The sequence below is a fragment of the Camelus ferus genome, chromosome 11, assembly GCF_009834535.1.
Source record: "Camelus ferus isolate YT-003-E chromosome 11, BCGSAC_Cfer_1.0, whole genome shotgun sequence".
Taxonomy (NCBI): Eukaryota; Metazoa; Chordata; class Mammalia; order Artiodactyla; family Camelidae; genus Camelus; species Camelus ferus.
This window is the reverse complement of record NC_045706.1, coordinates 27,340,128-27,353,985: the sequence shown is the minus strand read 5'-3', so window position 1 is coordinate 27,353,985 and position 13,858 is coordinate 27,340,128. Positions and strand designations below refer to the sequence as shown.

Sequence of the window (13,858 nt, the reverse complement as noted above, 5' to 3'; positions counted from 1 at the left end):
GTAACAAGAGGGTCAGGTCACAGCAGCTTGTCAGAAGGTAATTGTACTTGTGTGCTGCTGAAGCACATGGCAAAAAATTGGATGGAAACTATAATGAAATGATACTGGTGATTTTCAGAATTTTCTTTTAAATGGTTTTGCACAGAAAGACATAGTGAGAAGTAAATGTTGATGTTAAGAGCTGAACTTAAAGTACTATCAAATAGAATTTAAGGATGAGGAGCCATAGGCACAGAAAAAAGTAGAAGGAAGATTCTCTTTTGATATGTATATATTTTTGGTAGTCTCTTTGCTTTTGTTAGCATCAGAAAGCTGACTTCAGACGTTCCTAGATGATGTGCATGGCTTGTGTGAGTCAAGGCATGGGATTTCATTGTGCATGACTCTGAAACGACCCAGATCTCAGAGCACACCAAAGTGAGTTTTAATCTTGGTTATTTAAAATCTCCTTGTACCTGTCTTATTAGGAGTATTATTTTTTTTTTAAGAAGAAACTAATTTGCAACTGGCTATAAAGAGTGACATTGTGTCCGGGAAAATGCTGTAATAACACACTGTGCTGTCCCACAGGGGTACTTCTCAAGTCCCCAAACACAATGCTGACAATCTGTGACAGCCTGTGAATTGTTGGGCAGCAGTTGGGGAAGATGGACAACAGAGTGAGGTGGTTGTGTGTAAGTTACAGAGGAGTTGGGGAGGGGAAGAAATGAGAGAAGAGCAGAGTAACTCAGGTTCTGTGGGCAGCTTGAATGGAAACTATTCTTGTTAGCTCTGCTGATATGGCTGTGAAATAACAGCTGGAGTTGGTTTTGGTGGGGTGGAAATAGTGGGTCTCATTTTTCCTTTCGAGTGTTATTGTTTCATTCTGTCATCAGAACTGTAAGGTTAGATGTTCTATTGATGAAAGAGTAGGGATTGACAGATTTAAAATTTTTGGAAAGAGTAGAAATACCACTTTGTGCTAGGAAATGAAACTACAGAAGTCAAGGTAGTGGGGATGGGTCTTATGTTTTGCAGGAACTATTATAATGGTAGTAAGGCCAGTTACCATATCTAGATCCAAAATGACAGGGCCTTTACCTCAGACAAATGTATATCCTGTTATTTATTTATTCTATTTTATGCACATATACATAGAGTACCAGCTGTTTGTTTCAAAAAAAGCCAGCTGTAGCAGTCTTCATCAGGTATGAAGGACATGACTTTCTGGATAATATTTGGATTGTGGAGAATTTAATGTGGGGCAAGCTTTGGTTTAGTTCTTTCTCTGATTATGAGAATGGTTATACAAAGTAAGTGTATTTGATTGCCCCCCTAGCTGTAATGTTTTTTTCTAAATAAGGGATTAGACTTGGGCCACATTGTTTTGGAGTCCATCCCTCCTGTTGATCTTGTTTCTGATTTTTAAAGTAAACAGTAAATATTACTGCTTGCTCATTGATACCATTTGGTTAAGCAAACATAAGACAGGTGCCAGTGTTAAGATTGCATGCTGTCTTGTCACCTCTGCGCTGATGATACATATTAAAAAAATGCCAAGGTAAATGAAAGGGCAAATGGTGTGAGGGAAGGTATGGAGACTTAGAGACACAGTAGAAGTGCCATTTCTCAGGAATTGTGTGTAGGATCTAGACTTGACTCTCCTTTGTCTGGGGTAATGAGTGTCTAAACCTAGTGTTGAAGGCCCTCCAGGCTGAAAATACTCTTTCTGGTAGAATATTCTACACTTTCCTATATTGAACTTTTGGCTCTAGTAGTTTCTATATCTGTGTCCAAATTAATGCTTTTTGATTTATTGCCTCTTCGTATTTATTATTCAGGCTATTCCTTCTACTTGAAATATCTCCCTTCAGTTCTGAGTCTACATACCGGCTTCTAAAGGCCTAGTTCCAGTTCCCCCTGCTTTATGATATCTTTTTCAATGATTCCAGGCCCTCAGTAATAGCTTTCTCCTCTGAGTTTTTAATCATTTACAGCTTTTCTCTTTATTTGGCAATTATGTATTACCTTAAAACAACTATAAAAAAATTTCTTGTCTTCCTAGTTAGTTAGAGACAACTTAAATGGGAGGCTACATTATTCATGTGGTTTAGACCATGTTCTTACCTGTGGTCCTAGTTTATAACCTCCACTGCCCCAGCATAGATTTTGGTACAGTATGTGCACTTAAATATTTGTTTGGCTGCAAGAAAAAGCCAATACCTGTTGTTAGCTTTGTACCAATCTTTAACATTTATCTTGCTTTTTGTATCATAAGAATAATAGATTAGAATACAGTTTGGTACCTGAGTCATGTTTGTTCAGTAGATTGTTCTACTTTGAAAGTGTCTTGTTGCATTCAGTACAGGCTTTCTGGTCCTTAAAGGAGCAGTTCTCTGAAGATATTATTGTATTCCAATGTAATTATTTGTTATTCTTGAAACTCTAATCAGTAGAATTTTAATCTGCATATAAGAAAAGCTCTTATTTATTAATAATCTATTTTCTTTGCCTTCTTTAAAGTGTAACTTTGCTTCTTTTGGTGTCTTGGTTTCTTATCAGCCACATTTGGCCTTCACACTTGCTAGCATAGCTACAAAGAGGGAGGAGATAGTTACAGAGTTGTAACTATATCTGTAACATGTGGACTCCACCTCCTTTATAATTATTCTCTTTAGTTACTATTGTACTTTGGTGGTTTTTTTTTTTTTTCAAGAAGGCATGTATTCTAGTCTACTGTAGTAGTTAAGTGCAGGGACTTTGAAATCCTAACCAACGCTTAGAAGCTGTGTAATCTTAAATAACTTAAGCTTCAGATTTCTCATCTGTAAATTGAGATAACAGCTACCTCTTAGTGTGTAGTTGGGAGCAAATGAGATAATATATATAAGACACTTAGATTAAGATTAGTGGCCTCTATTTTGAAAATTTACTCAGTGGTTTATTAGCTTTAGTTTGTGAATCCTAAAGGGGAAAAAAGATCAAGTTTAATGCATGCCAGGTTTGAGGCATAGCCCTGAAAAATCTTATTTGTTTCAATTCTTTTATTATCAAACTATAGGATATCAGTGCAACCCAAGATAGACTCAGGAGAGGAACTAATTTCAAATAAGTCTAGAAACACAGGCCAACCTCCAGATGTGTGGTGAGGGAAAGAAATTTTAGGAGGGAGTTTTTCTCTTTCCTCCCTACCACCAGGTATATACAGAGTAGAAAGCCGACTTTTCTCTTTGCCTTCCTATTATATATTATACTGCTATTGTTCAGTTATATTAAAGCTTTGATCTGAGTACCTTTTGAGGTGGTCAATAATAGATGCTAACATTAAACTTGGAACAGTTAAGTTGGTGAACCATGGGGTTACCACATCAGTGGAGTGTGAAAGAGACTAAGCTGTGGACTGTTTCCCAGCCTATAAAGCGTGAAATCAGTTGGTGCCGATGCATGGCGACTATAGCCAGTGGAGTGTAAAGTAAGTTGGGAGTATGAATTGTGTTATCTTGTGAGAAAAACCTTCTCATGCCATGGTTTGTTTACGTATTTTGGGGCCCTCAAGATCCTACTGGAATCATCTACCCTGTATCTTTCATTGTCTTAATGCTCAGATTTTTCATGAAATGTTTCTTCCAGTTATGCAAGCTATATTCTTTGTTCAGTTACATGCACGGAGGCAAAGGCTATAAATGTCTGAAGCAAACTAATATTAAAATACTATAATTATTATATTGTCTTTAAGGTTACATCTGAAAATACCATCTGCAGTAGGTATTTGATGTACAAGTGTCTTTTTAGATTCAGATTTGAAAGTGCACTCTACATTCTGCTTTGAAGCTTCCTCCAGTCTTGGAACCGTGTTATCAGTTTTACTGGTCATTGTTCCCATGTTCACATGTGCCTCTAGAGACAGGGGAGTATGTAGAGAAGGATAATGTTTTTAAATGGTTGGGGGAGTTGGTAGGAAGAAGTATAGAGATTATTCTTAAGGGGAATAGAAGAAAGGGAGTTCCTCTCCTGACACCTGGTGAGGTTCTTCACCATATGGCTTTGAGGGTGACGCAAGGTGAATGAGGAAGTTTCAAAGACAATAGTGAATTATTATTGTCAGCACTTTTAAGTCTGGAAGGTTATTGGAAATAGTCATGCTATGAAAGCATTAAAGTTCTTTCATTCTTATCCTAGTTGGTTTTCTTGTTTTACTGCAGCAGTTTTTGAACTCTCTTTGATTGCTTTGCATTTATACCAATTCTAAACAAATTGTGAATATTTATGACATGAATAGGTGATTGTTGGAGATCATCCTACGGAGTATCAGGCAGTCTAGTGTAGTGGTTAAATGCAGGGGCTTTCACATCCTAACCAACACTTGAAAGCTGTGTGATCTTAAGTTATGCAAGCTTCAGATTTCTCATCTGTAAAATTGAGACAATAATGGCTACCTCGTAGTATTATAGTTGGAATCAAGTGAGAAAATATACATAAAGTATTTAGCACAGTCCCTGTCATAGTGTAAGCACTCATTGAATGGTTGCTGGTTATTTTTTTCTTTCTTCTTCTCTGCTACTGCTATTGGTATTACTCTACCACTGCTTCCACTTTTGCTTGTAGTGCCTAAACCTTAATGGAACAGAAAACATAATTAGACATGGTTCACAGCAGCAGATTTTGAAAAATATGTCCTTGTTCTCTTGCTTAATCTGTTGTTTAACAGAGCTTTCTTAATCACACAGAGACTCTATAAAAAGACTTTTTTAGTGAAAGGAAGGGATCTTTGTGTTGATTTGAGATATCCTTGCAAAAAAATTGATTATTCTAAAATGTAGTTGGTTAATGCAAATAAAACAGCTTTTTAAAATGAACTTAGGGAGTATATAGAAATAAAATAAGGGTTTAAAGAATTGTCGTTCCTTATTCACCTAGCACCAGTTATTTTTTCTGAGGAGGTGCCTTTTTTGGAATTCCTAGGAGAAATGTTTTATCTAGTGCTAAGAATAGTTGTAGCAGAGTTCTTGTCTGGTGTATGAGGACATTTTTGTGGGAATGGGATGGAAAATCATAGTGATCATTTATACCAATGGAGATGCGCATTAGTATGGATGATCTATTTGGTTTTGATATGTATTATGTGATTATTTTTGTGGCACAATTAACTTTCTGATGAAACTTTACTCAGCTAGTAAGTATATCCTGAGTATATATACTTGCTGGAAAACTGGTTAAGGCAGCTATGATGGCAATAAAACTAGTAGGTTAGTTGATGGGAGATCTGGGTTCTGGTTTGTTCCCACTCAAATAGCTGTTAAGTCTTAAATTCCTCAACCATCTTCCTCACTTTTAAAACGAGGAGGTTATACGACATGTTTTTCTAAGGTCTTTTCCAGCTAGCTGTAAGGTTATAGAGGTGTGTATGGGGGTAGTTTGGCAGTCCGGAAGTGTAGCAGTGACACATTTTGGCCACCAGAGGGTGAAGTCCAGTCAGTCAACTTGTACTCTGTATTTGACCAGAGTGTGGTGTCCTTGGAAATGAAGAGGACACATTGCTTCTCTATCCATTTAATTTTAACTTATGGAGCCTCTTGCTTTCTGATTCTACTTGCATTAGATATCTTTCTGCTTTTTTCTTTTCAACCTTCTAGATAGGACTGGGACAAGTACATAAAGAAGGGTGAAGAGAGGAGTTGAGATTTCTTGCTGTCAGGGATTCACTGAATTTTGTTCTCTAGGATAGTGAGCAACTCTCAGATGACGCATTGGCAACTTTGATGAGAAGTACAATAGTCAGAGTGGTCAAACTTAAATTATTTGTGGCCACCTTCCATCCCCAAAACACACAGGCACACACACACAAATGACATTCAACCTTTATTACCCTTACTCCCTCTGAAATCCTAAGGATGAAAATGGAGTGTCTGAAAAATATAATAAAATGAGCCCAACGCTTATAATTGAAAGCTAGGTTCCAGTCTTGCTTTGCTACTTAGTATCTATCTAACTATTCACATTACAACTTCAGATCCTGTTTCCTTATTTGAAAAATTAGGATGTTAAATTCTGACCTATACAGTCTCTTTCAATAATAAAAATTCTTTAATGTTTATGTGAAAGGCTGTGTTATTCTTCATAAGACATTATAATTAAGTAATATCTTGTTAAAATAATGCATGATTCCTTTTGCTTGCTTGCTTGCTTTCCTCTCTCTCTTCTTTCTTTCTTTCTTTCTTTCTTTTTCCTTTCTTTCTTTCTTTCTTTCTTTCTCTTCTTTCTTCTCTTCTCTTCTCTTCTCTTCTCTTCTCTTCTCTTCTCTTCTCTTCTCTTCTCCTAGGAACAGAGATATAGGTATTGTTAAGACATAAATATTAAAGTATAAAGGTAAACTGCCATTACGGCAAGAACGATAGTTGCTACTCCACTGAGACATTTTTCTAACCCCACAAACAAATACAAACATCTGAACAATGGCTGAGAGTGGCAACAAGTCAGTCAAGCCAGGCCAACCTGATTTAGGGTACAGTTGATAGTGAAGCATTTAGAGGAGATGTCGTTTGGGGGTGTGTGGACTTAGAAAAAAAGGGCATGTGGGTTCTAGGAATATATCACAGAGCTGGAGTCAGAGTCCATTTTCTTCAACCACATGAGTGGAAAAAGCTTTGATACAGAGTCCAGTTGTATGTGTCTGAGAAGATAACATGGAAGGAACAAAGAGGGCATGTAGTCCGAATAAACAAGATGAGATGAGTGTCTAGACAGATGGATGCAGAAGAGTGCTTGTAAACACAGGCAAGGATTAGTACTTACGAATGCATATGTACACAGGAGAGTAGAAGCCAGCCAGGCAAACTAGATAGAAACAGTATTTTAGGATTATGTGCAAAAGACAAAATTTTAATCTGTCTGGTTTTAATCACCCTCCCTGGTGTTGATAGGCATGTCTACTTGGTATATCCAATGCTCCACGCATTTGAGGTTAGTGATTATATCATTGACAAACTCTACGTGGTTTGTATGCTTCTAATAGCATCACACTCCACTGCATGCACATATTCACAGACCTGCTCACTACTATGGCAGAGTTCATTTCACAGAACTGGCTAGTAAAAAATTTGGCAGGCAACTAGCTTTTCAAGTGCTCCTAGGAATGGAGCCCAGCTGTTCCCTTTGGGCTTTGAGCTGTTGGAATTCATTGAATTAGCAGCTAGAAAGAATGGACTGTAACATTTCCAGTCTAGTTCATGACAGCAAAGCAGAGGTGTTAGAATTTCTGTTCTAGAGGTTTACACTGCAAGTAACTTAACCTGATTGTGTGTCTTAATATTACTGGGCTTCTGACCGCTGAAATATGGCTTGGATCGATGGTGGTTTGGAGAAAGTAGAAAGAGGGCTATCCATCATTCAGAGGCTCCATAGAAGCTCCTGATAATGCTGCTTTCACCAAGCAGCCATCTGTCCATCCATCCATCAGTAGGATGAAATGAGATTTAGCGGAACAGGCAGCCGTAACTCTGAGACACTTTCTAACCAACGATTGCAGCCCTGGCCTTAGTCTGACCACGAAGCACAGCACTGGGGTTTGGCGGGATGTGGCAGCAAGTGCAGTCTCATTCCCGTCACTGCCAGCCTAGAGTGTGTTCAATATGAGGCTGAAGCACAGCTGAATCTCCAGTACAAAATTTGACTAAACTTGGGGTGATGACCAAACAGTAGTTCTCTTTCAGTTCTCTATACTGTTTTACAAGTTGAGCAGACTCTTTTGATGGAGAATTTTTTATTTGACTTGGAGAAGAAATAGAATTAAGAGTTGATTTAATTTATGAAATCCTGTCACGCAGTTTAGCCTTTAACTTTATCTTATATTGGCAAAATGCTTTATAAATGCTAATAACTCTGGAAGACCACCTTTTTCTCAATTGTAAACACTGTGGTACTGCTGGCAATTCCCAGTTTGTCATGATTGTGAATGATGAGGCTAAATTAAATTTAAAGGTAATTCAATGATTTTATTTTATACAAATTCTTTTTTCCTTTTAAATAGAAATTTTTACCTAGGTTGTTAGGTAGCAGAAATTGCTTATTTCTCTCTACTCTATATTAATGGTGCCAATATGAAAGGAAAGAAAGTGTGGACAGGAAAATGGGTGAAAGATTAGAAGCAAGAAGCTAGATTACCCCTAAAAAAGATAATCAGACTCTGAGTGTTGAATGTTAACAGTTATCTTCCTGGTTCCCTTGCTTTTCCAGGGCATTGAACCATCTAAGAGCCTCTCGGTCAGTATAACTCTGTGCTTATGTTGCCATCCTGGTACCTTTCCTCGCCATGGCGGGGTTCCTTGACTGTTTTCTTGCAGTGGTCACTTTAGACCTCAGCTCCTGTTCTTTGTTCTGCAGCCTTGCTTTTCATTTTAGATTGGGGGAGGGGTCGAGGGAGCCTAATGTACCGGAGATGTCTCGGAAATGAGAGCCTTGGATGAATTCCTGGGCCTATTGATCCACTGGCAGTTTATGCATCCTGACGTTCATAATCTCAGTAGGCTGCTGATGTTCCTGATTAATGGGCCCAGGGGCTGTCCATCCGTCACTTCACATTAATTACTGAAGAGGTGTTTTTCCAGTGATTTACCTGACAGCGGGCTGTGATAAATACCCCTAAGCAGAGTGGGCAGTGATTTATCACAGCCCTACCCCCACCCCCACTTACCCTTCCCCTTAACCACAGGCCAGCACTGGGACTTGACCAAAGAGTGCCCCCTCCCTATAAGCTATCTATCTCTATAATTGCTTGTGGATGCATATTTATTGGGGCATGGGACCTGGCAGATAGCATTCTAGAATTTGTGCCAAAGATGATGAAAAATAAATCTTCCCAGTAGGAAGAGTAAAAAAGTATTATGTTTTTACATGGGGCAGAGAAGTATATATAAGCTGCCTTTCTGTTACGTTAAAAAAATCTGATAGAAATATTGCCTATCTATTGTGCAGTGTACTGAACACTGTGATAATTGCTCTGTGAGCTTTAAAGAGAGTAGAAAGCACAGTTTTGTCTTTTTGGTATTTGTAGTCTTTTCAGGGAGAATCTGAAGGAAATATGAGAAAGAGAATTAGAGAACATTTCAAGGCACTAATATAATCTTGGGAGGATTGGGATAGAACTCCAGGGTTCCGTTTCTGTGAAGATGAATGTGATATAGCAGTGGATCTCAGGGAGGAAAGTCTAGTGCCCTTAGCTTTAGTTTCTCAAGCTATAAAATAAGCTTTTCCAGAAAGTTCTGTATGTATTTTAATTGACTTAAAATTAATTTGAAATTTAAAGTGATTTTAAATTAACTTAAAATTAACTTCCACATAAATTTTTTTTCTCTAAGTATTTATTGAGTATCTTTTGTATTCCTGAGGATGCAAGAAGTGTTTGAGAAACATCTGCCCTCGAGAAACTATACTATAGAGTATGAGATGACATTCATAAGTAAAACATTTAAACAGGAGTACAAGGTTTATAATGACAAATGAATACCATAGGTAATGAGTGTACATGAATTCACAGAAGGGTGAAATCAGCGTGTCTTCAAATAGTTAAAGATATGATAAGCCTTTTGAATGAATAGCAACTAGGAGTGTTTAAACTGAGGTAATTCAAGGATGTCATTTCAGAATTTGGAATGAACAGACCATGAGGCCATATGGTACAGAATGGAGGATTTGTGTCTATGAGTGATAGAAATATGACTGGAACAGTAGATAGACACCAAATCATGGAGAACCTTGAATGCCAGGTAAGTTTAGTGACTCTCATGAGTCACTTAAGTTTTTGAGCAAGGAATTATGATAAAACAAGTGTCTCAGAAAAAATTATTTTTTAATGAATATTACCTTTATTATTTATAGACTTGGGTGGGAGAGGTAGTTAGGCTTATTTATTTATTTTAATGGCGGTACTGGGGATTAAACCCAGGACCTTGTGCATGCTAGGCATGCACTCTACCACTGAGCCATACCCTCCCCACTTAGAAAAAATTATTATATATTTATGTGCCCAATTGGAATTGCCAGGGTATCATAGAATACTTTCAGTGGCTTTTCTAAGGTTTTCCAGAATCAGACTATCCAGATTTATATTATCTCCTTAATACAATACAAAAAAGTATGTGGTTTGGTTATATTGGAGTAAATTGTATAGCTGACAGTCAAAGGAGATTCAAGTTTTATAATCTTTACTCATGCAAAGGTGAGTAAGACAGTAGAGATTTTAAGTAATAACTGCAGAATTAAATTAAGAAAGACTATAGCCTCAAGTTTTAAGAGAGAAATTGATCTTTAGTCATGCTAATATAACTTCATTGAGACTGCTCTAATTACTCACTATAAAAAATGGGTGTATTTTAAAGCCAGGAATCAGAAATTAAAGAGTTGGTGTGGTCAGCTATATTTTGGTAGGAATTTCTAGGGAATATGATATTTTTGTTTGAAAAATTAAGGCATTTACATAAAGTAAAATTCACCTTTCTTAGAGGACATTCTGTGAATTTTGACAAAAGCATACAGTCATCTAAGTCCCATACAGTTAAGATACAAAACAGTTCCATCAATCCAAAAAATTCCTCTGTGTCCTTTTTGTAGTCAACCCCTTATCTGAACCTGTGCTACTGATATATTTTCTGTCCTTAAAATGTTGTGTTTTCTAGAATATCATATACATGGAATTGTATTTCCCTACTGATGAATGATGTTGAGCAGTTTTTGGTCTTTGTATCTTCTTTGGTGAAGTATTGTTCAAATTGTTGTTTGTTTTCAGATACTGGGTTTTGAGAGTTCAGTATGTATTCTGGGTAAAAGTTCTTTATCATATACACAGTTTGCAAATATTTTCTCCCGGTCTATGGTTTGCCTTTTCATTCACTTTTAACAGTGTCTTTGAAGAGCAGAAGGTCTTACTTTTCCTGAAGTCCAGTTTATTGATTAATTTTTTAATGTTTTGAATCATGCATACTGATTAATTTTTTTGATGTTAATGGATCATGCTTATCCTATTGTATTTAAGAAATCTTTACCCAACCCAAAGTCACAAAGATTTTCTCCTGTGTTTTCTTCTAATAGTGTTATAGTTTTAGGTTTTATATTTAGGTCTTTGATTCATTTTGAGCTAGTTACTGTATATGGCATGAGGTATGGATATAAATTATCTTTTTGATGTTGACACATATAAATTTGTAATTATCTCCATCATTTATTATGAGCCCCATGGCAGGCTCACCAGCCCAGAGTTCTGGCATCGGGAAGAGGAGGAGGCCTCAGAACATCTGATTTTGAAGGACAGTGGGGCTTAACTCAGGAGCCCCATGGGACTAGGGTAAACAGAGACCTCATTCTCTTAGGAAGCATAAGAGTGTGCCAGGTCCAGAGGCAGAGGCAGTGATTTCATAGGAACCTGGGCCAGACCTGCCTGCTGGTTTTGGAGGGTCTCCTGGGGAGGTAGGGCATGGCTTTGGCTCATTCAGGGGACAGAAAAGCTGGTGGCAGACACTCTTGGAGTGTTCATCTACATAAGCTTTCCTGGAGGCTGACATCTTGATTGGATCATTAGTGCCAAGACCTAGCCCCACCCAACAGCCTATAGGCTTAAGGGCTGGGAAGCCTCAGACCAAACAGCATACTGATTGGGAACACAGCCCCACCCATCAGCAGACTTCCTGAGCCACACAGCCCTACCCACCAGAAGTCCAGGACCAAGCTTCATCCAGCAGTGGGCAGGCACTGACTCCTTCTACCAGGAAACCTATATAAACCTCTAGTCCAGTCTCATCCACTAAGGGGAAGAAACCAGAAATAAGAAAACAACAATCCCAAGCCTGTGGAAGGAATCCACAAACACATGCCATAGTCTGCACTGGGACTAGCTGGACCCTGGCCCTTGGGTGACAAGAGAGGATATACTGAGTCTCCCACAGAGGACCACCTCTCCAAGGTCGAGAAATGTAACTAACCAACCTAAAAATACAAATAGACAGTATGAGGTGTCAGAGGATTATCTTCCAGGCCAAGGCACAAGATAAAATCCCAGAAGAAATAATTGATGAGGAGATAGGCAATTTATCCAAGAAAGAGTTTAGAGTAATGATGGCGAAGATGTTCAGAGAACTCAAGAGGAGTATAGATGCACAGAGCAAAGTTTTTAGCAAAGAATTGGGAAATATAAAGACTACCCAAACAGAGTTGAAGAACAAAATGAATAACACACTAGAAGGAACCAAGAATAGACTAAATGAGGCAGAAAAACGAATCAGTGAGCTAGAACAGATTAGTGGAAATCACTACTGCAGAATGGAAAAAAGAAAAAAGAATGAAAGAAATGAAGATAGTTTAGGAGAACTCTGGGACAACATGAAGCATACTAACATTTGCATTATAAGGGTCCCAGAAAGAGAAGAGAGAGAGAAAGGACCTGAGAAAATTTTGAAGAGATAATAACCAAAAACTTCCATAACTTGGGAAAGGAAACAGTCACCCAAGTCCAGGAAGCACAGAGAGTTCCACACAGGATCAACCCAAAGAGGAGCACACCAGGGCACATAGTAATCAAATTGTCAAAAATTAAGGATAAGGGGAAAATATTAAAATCAGCAAGAGAAAAGCAACAATAACATACAAGGGAACTCCCATAAGGTTATTAGCTGATTTTTCAGCAGAAACTCTACAAGTCAGAAGGGAGTGGCACGATATACTTATAGTGATGAAAGGGAAAAGCTTACAACCAAGAATGCTCTATCCAACAAGGCTCTCTTTCAGATTTGATGGAGATATCAGAAACTTCACAGATAAACAAAAGCTAATAGAATTCAGCACCACCAAACCAACTTTACAACAAATGTTAAAGGACCTTCTCTAGTCATCAAACCACAAGAAAAGAGAACAAAAAGAAGAAAGAGAAAAAAAGACCTACAGAAGATTGCTTTGGCAATTCGGGGTCCTTTATGGTTCCATATAAGTTTTAGAATTATTTGTTCGAGTTCTGTGAAAAATGTCATGAATATTTTGACAAGGGTTATATTGGGTCCTAGATTGTTTTGGGTAGTATGGCCATTTTGGTAGTGTTGATTCTTCCAATCCTAGAGCACAAGATACCTTTCCCTTTCTTTGTATCATCTTCAATTTCCTTCATCAATGTTTTACAGTTTTCAGAGTATAGGTAACCTCCTTAGTTAAGTTTATTTCTAGGTATTTTGTTGTTTTTTATGCAATGGAAATGTTTATGCCGGTTATAAAATTCTGGTTTTTGAAATGCAAAAAAAAAAAAAAAGTGGGGGGGATGAAGGGCCACAAATGGCAAAATATCCTTTTTTTGTGGGTGAGTTGTGTTATATTGCATGAATGCACTGTATCATCTTTGTCCTTTCATCTGTTGATGTGCACTTGGGATGCTTCCATATCTTGGCAACTATAAATAATGCTACTGTTAATAGTAGGGTGTGTGTATCTTTTTGAATTAATGTTTTTGTTTTTCTCGGATATATGCCCAGGGGTAGAATTGGTGGGTCATACGGTGGTTCTGTTTCTGGGTTTTTGAGAAACTTCCATATTGTTTTCCATGGTGGCTGCACCAGTTTGCATTCCCACCAACGGTGGACAGGGGTTCCCTTTTCTCCATATCCTTGCCAACATTTGTTATTTGTGTCCATGCTGGCAGGTGTGACATGATATCTCTTTGTGATTTTGATTTGCGCTTCTCTGATGCTGGCAATGTTGAGCAAATTTTCATGTTCCTGCTGGCCATCTGTATTTCCTTTTTTGGAGAGATGTCTATTCAGTTCCTCTGCCCATATTTTAAATGTGTTGTTTGTTTGCTTTTTAATTGAAGTACAGTTGATTTAAAATGTTGTATTAGTTTCTGGTGTAC

The 13,858-nt window shown here is 37.7% G+C and overlaps 1 protein-coding gene across 10 annotated transcripts in view; it reads left to right on the top strand.

Annotated features, from left to right (window-relative positions):
• The window catches only part of R3HCC1L (R3H domain and coiled-coil containing 1 like), an 80,044-nt gene that overhangs the window by 22,250 nt on the left and 43,936 nt on the right, over positions 1-13,858 (top strand). For 4 of the 10 annotated variants that reach the window (XM_014559644.2, XM_014559643.2, XM_032491137.1 and 1 more), the window contains exon 3: positions 9,619-9,740. The exons of the other annotated variants lie outside the window; for them this stretch is intronic. The gene's annotated coding sequence lies outside the window, so the exon portion shown is untranslated. The remainder of the gene's footprint in view (positions 1-9,618; positions 9,741-13,858) is intronic. 10 annotated transcript variants of the gene reach the window in all.